Below are 13,761 nucleotides of genomic sequence, written 5' to 3' on the forward strand. Positions count from 1 at the left end.
ATTGTTTGACCTCAAAAAGGCTACTTGCTTGCCGGCACCAGTTGCAGTGTATTGCAATGTATACGGAAGTAGACACAGTTTATCCACCTCTGAAATTTCAGATATGGAGTTTATGCCCTCTTATTAGAGTCGATCCATCTATCAAAAGAGTTTATTCACCAATTGCCACTTTAACATGTTAAAAAAAAACTGATGTTCTATGGCGCAGTCGACCTACTGTGATCATCAAATTCATATTTACTCAACTCTTATTTTACCACTACACCCTTGGTTGCAAGTGTTTGTGGAAAACATCAGGGGGCACTCTGGTATACTGTCCATACATTTTACATGATTAATCACTGACATTGGATACACATAAAATTAGTATCACAAACATTAAGTGATCTTCATTTAGATGTCACTAAACATGTAGCTGGCTGCCTAGGCTTCATCAACCTGTTCTCTAAAAAAATAACTTCAATACAGATTGAAGAATTCATTAAGAGGTAATCTGAGTCTCATGGAGTTCATGGGAAACTCCCACGTTTCTCATCCACTTTTGACTGATCTCTGAAGACAAGCGATTTAAATCTCACAACTTATCACACAGTCATTTACAGCTTTGTGTTAGAACACACTGGTGCACCCTAAATCTCTGAGAGAGGGTCATTGGGGCTGCATGCATGATGCCGGAGACTTAATTGACAGACAAGCAGAAACAAGCCTCTAGGCTTTTGTTATCACATGATCTTGCAAACAATAACAAACTAATCTACCTAAGGTATGTAAGACAAGCAAACCCAAACCTGAACTGCTCACTGCCACAGCTGCCGCATTGGATAAATGCAGTAAATTGGACAAAATGCAAATAAAAACAGAATGTGAATATCTGCAAACCTCATAAACTCATACTAAAGGACGCATCAAATGGTGAAAACTACATGACTATTTCACTTAAAATATTATGTTAATTCACAATTTGATACCAGCAACACGTTTACAAAAAAGTTGGGACGAGGCCAAGAAAAAGTAGGAAAATTAGCGTAATGATAAAGACAACTGAAGGAGGATATTTTACAAATAATAGGGTAACTGGCAAATGTATGAACAGGCAGAGTCTCTTAGAAGTCTTTGTGGACAAATGATGAAACAATATCATTATAATGCTTTTTAACACGAGATTGCAAAGTATTTGGGGAGTTCATCATCTGCAGTAGATAATAGGCCTATCATCAAAAATATTCAGAAAATTCAGAGAAATCTTTGCAAACAAGAGACAGAGCTGAACACAATATTGGATGGCCATGGTCTTTTGGACCTCAGATGACATTGTGTTAAAACCAGTGCTTTTTCGCAAAGAAAATCATTGTGGGCTCAGGTAAACCTCTGATAACCATCGTATATGCACAGCTTGATACTCTTCACAAATGCAACTTTACCATGCAAAAGAAGAAATTGTATTTAAATGTGTGATACAGAAATACTACTACTATCAAGGCCTGAGCTTGTTTAAAATGGACTGAGGTGAAGTAGAAAAACGTCCTGCAGTGAGATCAATCAACATTTGCCATTCTGTTTGGAAGTCATGGAGTCCTCTGGGCTAAAGGGCCTATCCAGCCATCCAACTTGTTACAGTGCTCAGTTCAAAACCCAATCATCTATGACAATGTGGAGGTGCATTAATGCCTATTCAATCAATTTTGAATTATGTATACAGGGTTTGAGCAACACATACTGCCATCCAGGCAATGTCGTTCTCTTTTTCAGGGAAGCACCTTGAATATTTCCGGGAAACAATGGCAAAATAAATTCTGTGCATATTTAACCAGTATTTCTCCCTAGAGGAAGAGTCAACATGCTACTGTACATTGTGTGCAGTTCAGAACTGAGAAATTGCGTTGAAAATGTGATTAAGAATACACCATTCTGTTGAGCAACTGATATATCAGGCAGGAATAGGACAACACTCTAGCAACTGGTCTCCTCTGTTCCTAAACATTTACATAATGTTGTAAATGAAGAGGTGAAGCAGCACAGTTGTAAACATGCCCCTTTCCCAACTTTTTTTTGAAACATGTACAGTAGCTGCCATCAAATTCAAAATGATGTATATTTTCCATGAAATAGTTAACATTTTGATTTTCAACATTTTATATGTTGTTTGTTACCTTTTTGCAGCTATATGGCTCTCAAGATTTGGATATGATCACATTCTGTTTTTATCTACATTTTACATCCCAACTTTTGTTGATTTGGGGTTGTATGATCTTCAGGTAATAAATCAGGAATGTGAATCATTTTGTACAAATTCCGCCATTTTGTTATGATTTGAGGTCCCATTTTCAGGTCTATGAACTATGACTGTTTATTGTACTCAATTTAGCCTATATATTTCATGAAGGCTATATGATAGCATATGAGCTCACAAGCAAAAATAAAAAGTTTCTAAAACAGAGCTGAAAGTTGCCCTGTCCTCAGAAGTAAGAAGTGGGTGACAGACAAGTTAGGGAAAAGTGGGCCATACAGAATTTGGCAGAAGTAGCACAGATGCTGCACTGGGCACAGAATAGAAATGGGGTGGGGGTGTTCGGCTGAGTCTTTCCATACGCAAATAATTAACACAGCTAAACTCATTCAGGGAGTTAGAAGATTCTTGCAATGAAGACAGCCCTTGGGCAAGGACGTGGCAGTACTCCTTTATGATCAGTATAGAGGATAATCAGGGGTCTAAAAAGAAATGTTCCACATGTCTTTTTTTGTAAAACCATAATTGTAGTAAGTCTCTGTAGAGTTTCATGATAGCAGCATAAGCCAATTGTACAATCCACTTAGGAAAATAACTTGTGTTCGTGTATATACAAAAAGTGTAACAGACAGTAAACATTCATAACATTTTTTACTGTTAACCAAGTTCAGTTGAGTTTTTCTAATTTGAAAAAGCCAGTCACTGAAGTCACTTCATGTTGAGGCCACAATATCATAGCCTTCAAGGTAAGAGATTGTGTGTTTATTGTGCAAGAAAGACTATCTGACCTATATGGCCTGCCAAAATGACACCAATTACCCACCCCGACACTTTTGTTAAATATGTGCATTAGGGTGGTCCTTATATGGGGTAAAAAAAAAATTGGGGAAATGTTCAACTCTCACCCCCTAAATGTGCTCGGATATCAATAAAAACACACGGTGCAAAATTTTAAATCATTCCTACAATATCTAGAGGTTGCTCAAGGCCTTTGAATATTTCAATCAGAAAACTTGGTTATATCCATCATAGCAGCCAGCTCAGGGCTAACAATGCTCTTTCGGGCTGTTTTTGTAGTTTTGAAAGTAGAAGGTCCATCCTGCAGATTGTTCACAGCATATTTCACAGAATAACATTCATCATCACTCATCAGTACTATCTTCAGAAGCAGTCAATGCTAGTATTTAATTCATCAATTGCTCCTCTCGTTGTGCTTGTTGTAGCCTGTTGTGTTCTACATTTTTCTTTTGCATTAAGTGCAAACTATGCAAGTATCAACTATGCCCATACACCCACAATGTCCTTTTTCTCTCTGGTCTCTGGTTTCTTCTGGATTCTTCTTTCTCTCTAAGTCTCTATCATCTGGATTCTTGAGAAGAAGTATATATATAGTTATTATTATTTTTGAGTATTATTATTATTAGTTTTGAGTTTTTTGAGTCCCGTGATCCCAATCCGTAAATTAGTGAAACACACAGAGCATACAGTGAGGTGAAGCACACACTAACCTGAAGCAGTGAGCTGCGGAGCAGTGAGGGACTAGGTGGCACTTCAGCCGTGGATAGGAGAGCTGTGCTCAACCACTGCCCCCGCCCAGTTTTTTGCTACTGTCGGGGATCGAACCGGCAACCCTCCGGTTACAAGCCCGAAACCCTAACCATTAGGCCGCCGCTGCCCCTAATGTTGCATGTTAAGAATGAGTGCATCTCAATGTGCAATATCAAACAGGTCTCCTAACTCGTCTATGAAGGCCTCTACATTGGACTGCTGAGTCTTGTTTTTTTTGCTACTTTTCCTGTTTTTCTCTTGCCACTTCAGTTTCTGCCATTTGTCATATTTGTCAAGTGTTTCCAGTTGCTTTATGGCATATCCCATAATACGCAAATGTGTTACACTTTAAAGGTCTTGAGCAACCTCTAAATATTGATTAATTTTGATAAATTTTGCCCATTTGTTTTTTTTATATATTCAAACATATTGGTGGGGTGAGAGCATGACCTTTTAAAAGTTGAAAAATAAGGACCACCCTAAAGTGCATTCGTGTGTATAATGAAAAGTCAGCATTAAAGGAGGTAAAAAGCATAGACCTTTCGATTATTCTGTCTTTAGCCTTGTTACAACAGGGCATTTGATCAATACAGAGGCCATCAGCATCACAGTGTTAGTGCCTTTTGATCACAGAGCTGACCATGATTGCTATCCAACTGATGGTCTGCTTTAAGCATTATGGACATTGACAGTACACCTAGCAACCGATTGATATCTCCATGTTCATTAGCCAGAAGAGTTGTCTAAGTGTCCAGAACTATCAGGGCTGATCTGAATTCATGCTGTTGTCACTGTCATTCAATAGCTCAAGGAAGGACAATTCCTGGTGGCTAACATGTGGTTATGGTTATGCTATTTAGCAGACGCCTTTGTCCAAAGTGACATACAAATAAAAAACAATACAATAATTTAACAGTGAACAATTTCACTCAAATTTGAAAAAAGTTGATCAGACATAACCCCCAACCCCCCCCCCCCCCCCCCGCCCACCCCCACGGCAAGCTGTTAAAGATGGAAGGCTTCTCTTCAGAGGAGGAAAAGATTGGGGAAGACTGAGGACAGTGGCTAAGGCAAGCTAGGCTGGCTAATAAAAAACATGTTTTGAAATGGACGAGTGGCAGACACGCCCTCCATTGCGCACTCAGTGGTGAGCGATAGAAATAGCAGCAAAGCCCCAAGTCACAGGCACTGAGGTTTTCTGCCTCCCCTCTTCTCAGCTCTATAATTAGTCAGATCAGTCACAACATGAAACCATCCAAAAGCTGCTTCTCCTCTGGATCCAGTCACCAGATCCCCCTATCATTACCAAGCCTTGGCTAAGCTTGATGGGTGGGGAGTATGGTCAACAGAAAGTCTGAATCCATTAAGCTATCTACCAAGGTTGTCTTGCCTGTAGGGGACTAGTATTGAGCACTGTGGGGCAAAACATTTCCCTCTCCCTCTTAAGTAATCTTAAGAAGGATGAAAACAGAGGTTCCCAACTGCAACCCGCCAAAACATCCTCCTTCTTCCAGATATGTGCAAATGGCATTCTCAAAAGTGCAAGGGAGTAATCCACTTTCTTTTCCCAAGGAGGGATAATGATGCCTGTATGTCAGCTAGCTAGTAAAGAAAGACTAGAAAGGGGCTTCAAACACTGCTCAGACATGAGCCTGTCAATAAGCTGTATCTGGTCTTCCTTAAAATAATAATAAAAAAAACATACCAAAAAAACAAAACAAAATGGCAGCATAAGCAGTCATGTCAGAGGAGCTGGAGAGGGTCACGAAGGTCACTTTGGCTGATCAGTCTTCAGACGAATGAGACGTCAGTCTGGAATGCTAACAGGCCAAGAAAGAGAACGGGTGAGGAAGAGTCTGTGCATACCACAATTTAACTCTCCATCATCCCACTGCAAATGCTCAAAAGGGCTTCTGGAGGAACTGTATGGACTGACTGTGAGGAAAACCTTTGAATCAATAACTGAATAATTCAATAATTGCAGGACCAGGCCTATCTTAACCTCTTAGGGATACTCCAGTTCTGAACTGTCTCACAACTTAGGTTACTGACAAAATCAAAACATCTTGTGTGCTTTAACCTATGAACTACTGTACAAATGTCTGGGAAATTGCCCTTAGCCGGCAAAAATCCAAAGGAGATATACCACTGAGTTAAATTATTAGCCAAATCATGGGATACATAAGTACCAATGTTTTAAACTGAAACCCTGGTATACCACCAGTATCTGAAGAGTTTGGTTCCAATGCTAAATCTTTTGTTTCCTTCTTTTCACAAAAGCATTCATAAGTCATGCTATTTAATTGTGTATTTCATATTAATGCAATTGCAATTGTATTGTTTCGATTGAGCCAAATAACAATACCTCAAAAATACAGTTATATTTGTAAAAAAAGATTTATGAAAATGTATTAAAATGGAGATTGTAGCACTTTGTAACAACACTGGTAGTAGTGGAAGTAGAATTTAGTTAGCTCACATTGCATATATATTTTTAAGTCACTACAACAAAAACATGATGTTTTGGATCAGGCGAGCTGGCGGCACAGGGGATACGGGGGATGCCCATAGAAAGTAAAGAAATGGACAGAGGCAGCCAATATGCAGATACAAGTGAACGCTTCAGATGTAATGTTGTTCACTGTCAAAGTGACGCCAAAATGAATGGGGGGGCAGTGGAATGTTAATTCCAGGTGAGGTGTCTCATTAGCCTCAGAGCCTCCTATAGGGTAGCCTACGCCCTCCGAATGTTCGCTTACCCCCTTGGATATAACACCTGCAGTTTTGAAGAGACGGCAATTGTCCCTCTCACTTTTGTTAGGGAATTTAGCTACAGTGCCTGTCACAGCTAAGATATAAGGAGTTCTTTGAAGATCGGGACACAACGAAAATCAAAATGAAGCATAACATATTTTTCAGAACAATGCAAGTTGTCCCCAGTCAATGCAATAGTCAACAAATTCTCCCAAATATCAGCTGGCATGTTGCATGCATTTATGCATTTGTCAGATAGCATGACAGCATATCTACAGCTTATTTTTTAACAGGAAAATGATTTAGTTTTGCATTTTCCTGAAGTGACGTAGCTTAGATATTAAGCTTGTTTCAATATTTGACATACATTTTTTACATACAGTGTGGAGCACATGTATTTGATACCATGCTAAAACAGGAATATAAAATCATCATTTGACAATTGATCTTAATGCCTTAATTCAAAAAATGAGTAAAAAAACATACCCTTCACCATAGCTAGAGATTGGCATGGTGCTTTTTCCAGTAGGCCTATTAGCCTGTTTGATTTGCATTGAGCTCAATGAGCATCAAACAGGCTAATAGGCCTATTGAAAAAAGCACCATGTCAATCTCTAACTATGGTGAAGGGTTTGTGATGATGTGGGACTATTTTAATTCCAAAGGCCGAGGGAACTTTATCAGGATGCATAATATCCTGGATCCATGAAATAGCTGGCCTTAGAAAATAAAAATCTGCCTGCCCCTATGTTAACCCTATGTGTTAAATTCCCATAGGGTTACATAGGGGTTCAAATACTTCCTTCCCCTAGCATTTAGGAAGAACATTTATTTATTTACGATACATTCTTCAATCACAAAGCAAATTGGTGTGCTTAGCGGTTTTAATTTTACTCATTTTTTGAATTAAGAGATTACATTTTCTCCTCACTGTATATCTCAATTAAGTCCATGTATTTAGATATTGTTAAAGGCACCCATGACAGTTTTTTTTCACCAGAACACAATGTTTCCTTTTGATGGCACGTAACCTGGCCATAGCATGACATTTTTTTTTTTGATTGATATTGTTTATTTAAGTGTCAAACACCTTTTTTTGGTGCCCAGCCCACATGGGCTTATTAGACACTGAATCAATAATTATACAAACTATCTCCATATACAATATACAGAGATACCCAACATAATATAACTAAACCACAAAAAAAAATGAATACAGAGAAAGACAACTTATCAGACTGGGTACAGAATACTTTGCCTCAAACACCAGGCCTTTTCTACAAATTTTGCCAAAGCAAAAACATCATATTCAAACAGCCAGCACAAAATCTCTCCTTCATATTGCCAAAATATATCAGGATTTTTTAACTGAATTGATTCAAACAATGAGTTCCTTAGGTTGCAGTATAAGGGACAATAAAAAACAAAGTGAAATTCATCTTCCACCACCTGGAGATCACAGAATTCACACAAACGCAAATGTTCTGGTATACCTTTAAATCGACCCACTTCCACTGCCAGAGGTAAGGTGCTAGTTCTCAATTGAGCACAGAGGGACCTCTGCCTTCTCTTTAGCTTAAGTGAAATATAAGGTTCTGTAACATAATCATTCTTAAACTGCACATAATTTCTAAGTTTTGGCTTCTTCCATATATCCTGTTTCCATTGCTCTTCATATTTACTTAACAATCTTTGTCTGACCACATTTATATTACAGTGTAAATTATTTCTAAACATCATATGCAAGTCAGACGCAGACAATGTTATTGAAATTTCTCTAGACCAGGGGTAATGCCTTGCTCTGTCCCAATTAAAGATTTTCCTAGTTACCCTTTCCTCTGGCAGACTGACAAGACGGTTCCACAATCGCACCATTTCACACCTTTGTTTTACAACACATGGATCCCATCCTGCATCCCCATTGACAGCTACCTTTGCTGCATATTTATGCACACCAAGAAAACACCTTAAAGCACGATTTTGAACAGTGTTACAGTCAAGTACCTCATCAAAGCCCCAAACTCCTGCAGCATAAAACAAAACAGAGTCAACCAAAGATTTATACAGTTGTGTAAATGTGGAAAACCCAAGATCTGTGCATCCTTTCATTTTACTTAACACAGCACCTAATGCTCTTCCAGCAGACTCTGCCAGTATTTTCCTTCCCTCTGTAAACTTCATATTTTCATCAAAGACAAAACCAAGATATTTATAACAACGAGTATACTTTAAGGGCACAGGGCCAAACTGAAATGTATGAATACTCTGTAATTCATTTTTTTCCCTAAAATGAACAACTTGTGTTTTTTCGCTGTTAATAGTAAGACGCCACTTACTACACCATGAACTCATAATATTCAACATATTTTGTAGATTAATTTCATTTTCAGCTATCAAAACAATGTCATCTGCATAAAGCAGAATACTTAGATTAATGTCCTCAATTGGCACACCAATATTACCCTGTTTAATTTCTTGAGCTAAATCATTTATATAAAAAGCAAATAAGGAAGGGGAGAGTAAGTCTCCCTGCTTCACCCCACAAGGCGTTGAGAACCAATCCGTTCTTAAATTATTTATTTGTACACAAGCAATGGGGTCTTTGTAAAGGGCTTTTATAGCATTGTAGAATTTTCCATTGATACCAAATGAAAGTAATTTAAACAACAAAAGATCTCGGTTAACACAATCAAACGCCTTTTTGAAGTCAACAAAGCAGGTAAAAGTACTTTTACCCTTGTCCAGACGAGCTCTTACCACAGAAGATAACACATAAATATGATCAATACAGGCCCTGTTTTTCCTAAAACCATTCTGTTCATCTACCAACCCTCCATAAACCTCCAAAAACGTATTAAGTCTGTTGTTAAGGACACCTGAGTAAATTTTATAGACTGTGCTGATCAGACTAATCCCTCTATAATTCAACGGGACTCTAGGGTCATCTTTTATAGATTTTGGGATGGGTTTGATAATTGATCTATTCCACTTGGATGGGATAATACCATTTTGAAAACATATGTGACACAAATAATGTAGGACATTACACAAGTTAGGGTTCTTAAGTACCTCGTTAGGAAGGTCTTCAATGCCCACGGCTTTATTTTCTTTTGCTTTGTCTAGCACTTTAAGTACCTCATCCAATGTAATATCACTATTCAATATCTCATTTTGATAGTATATAGTATTCATCCCAGTTTCCATCTCAAATTTTACTTTACAAGTTTCTTCTAAGAAATGATCATCAAATAAAGTGGAACTACTATACGCGTATAATTCACTGTAATCTTTTTCCCACTTTTTAAATATTTGACCACATTCAAAAGAAGATCCACCACTTTCCAGTAAGACCTCCATAGGTATTAATGTGTTCTTTTTTGGACCTAACTTCTGTATTTCCCTCCAAAATTGCTGAGGATTACCAGTTTGTAACTGTTCTAATTTGAGAGCTTGGCCTCTTTTAAACCTTCTTTTGAAGAACCTGAGCTTTCTATCGAAGTTAGCCTGACATTGTGTGAATTCACTATGCAGGGCTCTCTTCTTCCAGGGTTCCCCAGGACCACTTTTAAGAAATATTCTCTCTGCAGAACGCAACTTCAACCATAACTCATTCAATTCATTATTCCAATATGGTTGTTTAGCTCTATAATATTTCTTTGTAGAGCCCCTTTTTTTAACAGGACAATATTTATCCATCTCAACATGTAAAAGATTACAGAGATTGGTATAACACTGGTCCATCTTTTCCTGATTTTCCTGCACAATCTGTAATTCACATATTACCTCCAATAGGGCCTTGCAACACATCTTTGAAGACAGAAATGACAAATGGCTGTGCCATTGTCTGAGTGGCCCTCTGTAGGCAATTACTGACCTAGCAATTTTCTAATTTCAGGTAGGATCATAGGCATATGATGACCTGTATAAACTCTTGGTCATTCATGGCTTTATAAAATGTCAACATTCCATGTAGCTTTTGGAAGTGTTGAACCATTGGCCCAAGCAGTGTGAAATAATTCAAAAATAATAAAAGCAGAATTGCATAAACATAAAAGCTGAGACCTCTCATATAGCAAGAAGTTGGTCTGAGGGCAGATCTGGCGTTCTGCCCATAGAAACATGTTTAAAAAACAATCAGTGTGATATCTTCAGGCAAGTTTAAAATATTATGATGGTCGACAGTGGGTCAGAAGTGGCGGTCCAATCTCTGAACGCCTATTTCACAATCTGATTTTCACTTTGAAAATATCTCCTGCGCCCCTGTTTTGGACAGATTTGCAATAGATGTAGCAAATGGATAGTGAATGACTATACACCAGAAGCATGGGCAGAGTGAAAGAGTGAGTGGGAAGAGAGCAAGATTCACAAACACCCACAAATATTATGCAAGCCTTTGTTTCCACAGCACAAGAGCCTGGACAGAGGGTAAAAGTAAGCGAATCACATCATTAGGCCGCCAAGGCTAAAAATATCTCCACTTAGGTGGGTGGGGGTGGGGACATACCATTGATCAGTGCTATGGTCTTCCTCATTAACGGTTCCTCTCATCCCTTTGTCTTTCTGCAATCTCATGATATTGATCATCTGCTTGTTCAAATAGTCTTAAATGTATGGCCCCTTTTTCTTTCTTTCTTTTACATATCCAGGAGCAGGGATAATTGAAGTCTTTTAATTCACTGTGCAGTCTGCCCTCCTCATCTCCCCCTTCTTTCCCCAGCACTCATGTTGGTTCTTCTCTAATGAGTAAAGTTGAAAAGGGAAACACTTCAGTGGTCAGTGTCTGTAATTGCCCTTCTTTGCCCTCTCTCTCTCCCCCTCCTCTCTCTCTCCCCCTCCTCCCCATGCCTCTGTGCCTTCCTTTCTGAGTTTGATGTTGATGGGAGTTAGCAGCCAAGTTATGGACCTCCCATGGTTCGAATTCCAGCTAATAATGATAATAAAAAGTGAACAAAAGGCAATGATCATGGACAGTGTTCCTTTAAGCAATCGACCATTCCACTAGTGCTGGCGCCCTGTCAGGACTTCTTTTCCTGATAATGACCGGTGTTCCACACATTATCCCTTATATAATGAGGCAATATTCCATCCCTCCAGGATGTGACCTTGTCGTTGTTCTTTTCCTCTCTAGTAGCCAGTAGAGATGTCACACACACACACACACACACACACACACACACACACACACACACACACACACACACACACACACACACACACACACACACACACCCTGGGTCTATGGCCTGAATTACAATCGCTGCCAAAGGTGACACATTTTATGGCAACCCAGCTCTGAAAATAAGTCAGAGTGGTGGCTAGAATTCCAAACGGTCTGTCAAAATGTCAGAATCAAGCTAGGTAAAACACTTAAATGGACTGTAACAAACATTAATAAATGGATCATTATTGTTATCTTAGAGGAGAGTCCTTGAAACAGAGAATACAATAAGGTCCATAAAAGTTGTTTATATATAAAGCTGTCATTTTGATCTTTGAATTTTGATGGTAAGGGTTGTCAGTTCTATGGACAGTGTAGTCAGGTGCTTTCTATATTCCTTTAGACAACAGCAGATTAACACTTACTGTACCATCACTGTCATGGGAGAGCACCTTAAGCTACCCAACCTTCACATCTTTTATACTCCAGAAACCAAAACACATGTTGACAATATTATAATAACAACATACACCATCTTTCCACAAATGTGTTCGGTAACAAAGAACAACAAGCACATCCACTGCATTAATGAATCAACATTTATGACATACTTACAGTTCTTGGGTTAAGCTCCCTTAGGCTCAGTGATCTGTGAGTCTTGGGATCCATCCCCATGTTCATCTTCAGCTCGGTGAACAGAAGCTTCTGTGTGCTCTTCACAGCCACCCGCTTATGCCTCACAGCTTATTTGATACAACAGCAGCTATCATCACTAGCTGGATTTACCATTTATGCCCTCAACTGTTCATTTCAAGAGTTCATTTCTGATGACTCTATAAGGATCCAACATCCAAACCTGGTTTCTCTTTGCATGTCCAACAATTGTCCAGGTAAGTCTTAGTATCAGATGAACATACACCCTAGTATTTCCTCTTGCTGTCCCACTGGTAATCGTTATTAGTGATGTATTAGGAATGACGTTTGTGCCTTTCCCATTACACACAAACTAAAGTGGAGTTGCGTGTGTTCTACAATCTTTGAAGGTCCTTCTTTTTCTTTTCTCCTACAGTACATCCAGACGTGATGGTCAGCTCTACACAAAGTGAAGTGTCTAGAGGAATACTCTCTATTTAAAAGGCCAGAGGGAGAGGGGGCAGATAGCTTAGCACATGGGGGTTGTATACTAAGGAGGAGCCTGGCTATCAGAAGAAAGCATTTCACATTGTTTATCGACAACACAGACTTCATGCCAAAGCTAGAATGCTACTTGTTATATATGCAGAGGGAGCTTAGCACAGACCCTGCATTATGCATTAGATGACATAAGAGAGCCTGAAAGTATGAAAGCACCAGTCACATTACTGATGCTAACTAGTCTTTCCTCATTGTATCCGACTATCTGATGTTTTTATTTCAACGTGCCTAAAATGCTTCTAACCCCTATTTATTTATTTGCGTTGATTCATTGTGTTAGTTTAAGTTGTCCCTCAGAACAGTTTTATTATAAACTAGATGCACCGCAAAGTGGTACAAAATATGACCGCCGCTCAGTCCTGCACATTCTCTCACATTTTTTTCCATCTCCTACTCCATCCCCTGCAACGTTTATGTATGTAAATGAGTGTGTGCATGCGTGCGCTTTTGTGAATGTGTGCTTTTCTGTCTGCAAGTTTTCGCTTGTGATTGTGTGTTCTTGGGCAAATAGTGTGTGTGTGTTCGTTGACCAAAGATTCAGGAAGTAGATGACGGGGAAAAAAGAGAAAAAAAGGGGAAAAAAACACGTTATGCTAGTGGCGGTCAAAATAATGTGTGTATGTTATAGCCTGTATTTGTCAATTTACTCCCATGTACTATGGACAACAGATTTCAGGCTAAGTAAACAAGCTAATTTTGACATGATTAGGGCCCGACCACCGAAGATGCACAGGGCCGGGATGACCTTGCGCGCCGAGAGGTGGGAAGCTCTAGGCTATCGTTTTTGTAAGGATTCTTTTTCTTCTTACTTTGCCTTTTTGAGGTGGTTCCCATGGTCAAAAAAACCTCATGGAATTTGGTACACAATTGTAGTGTCCGC

The sequence above is a fragment of the Sardina pilchardus genome, chromosome 23 (genome assembly GCF_963854185.1).
Source record: "Sardina pilchardus chromosome 23, fSarPil1.1, whole genome shotgun sequence".
Classification (NCBI taxonomy): Eukaryota; Metazoa; Chordata; class Actinopteri; order Clupeiformes; family Clupeidae; genus Sardina; species Sardina pilchardus.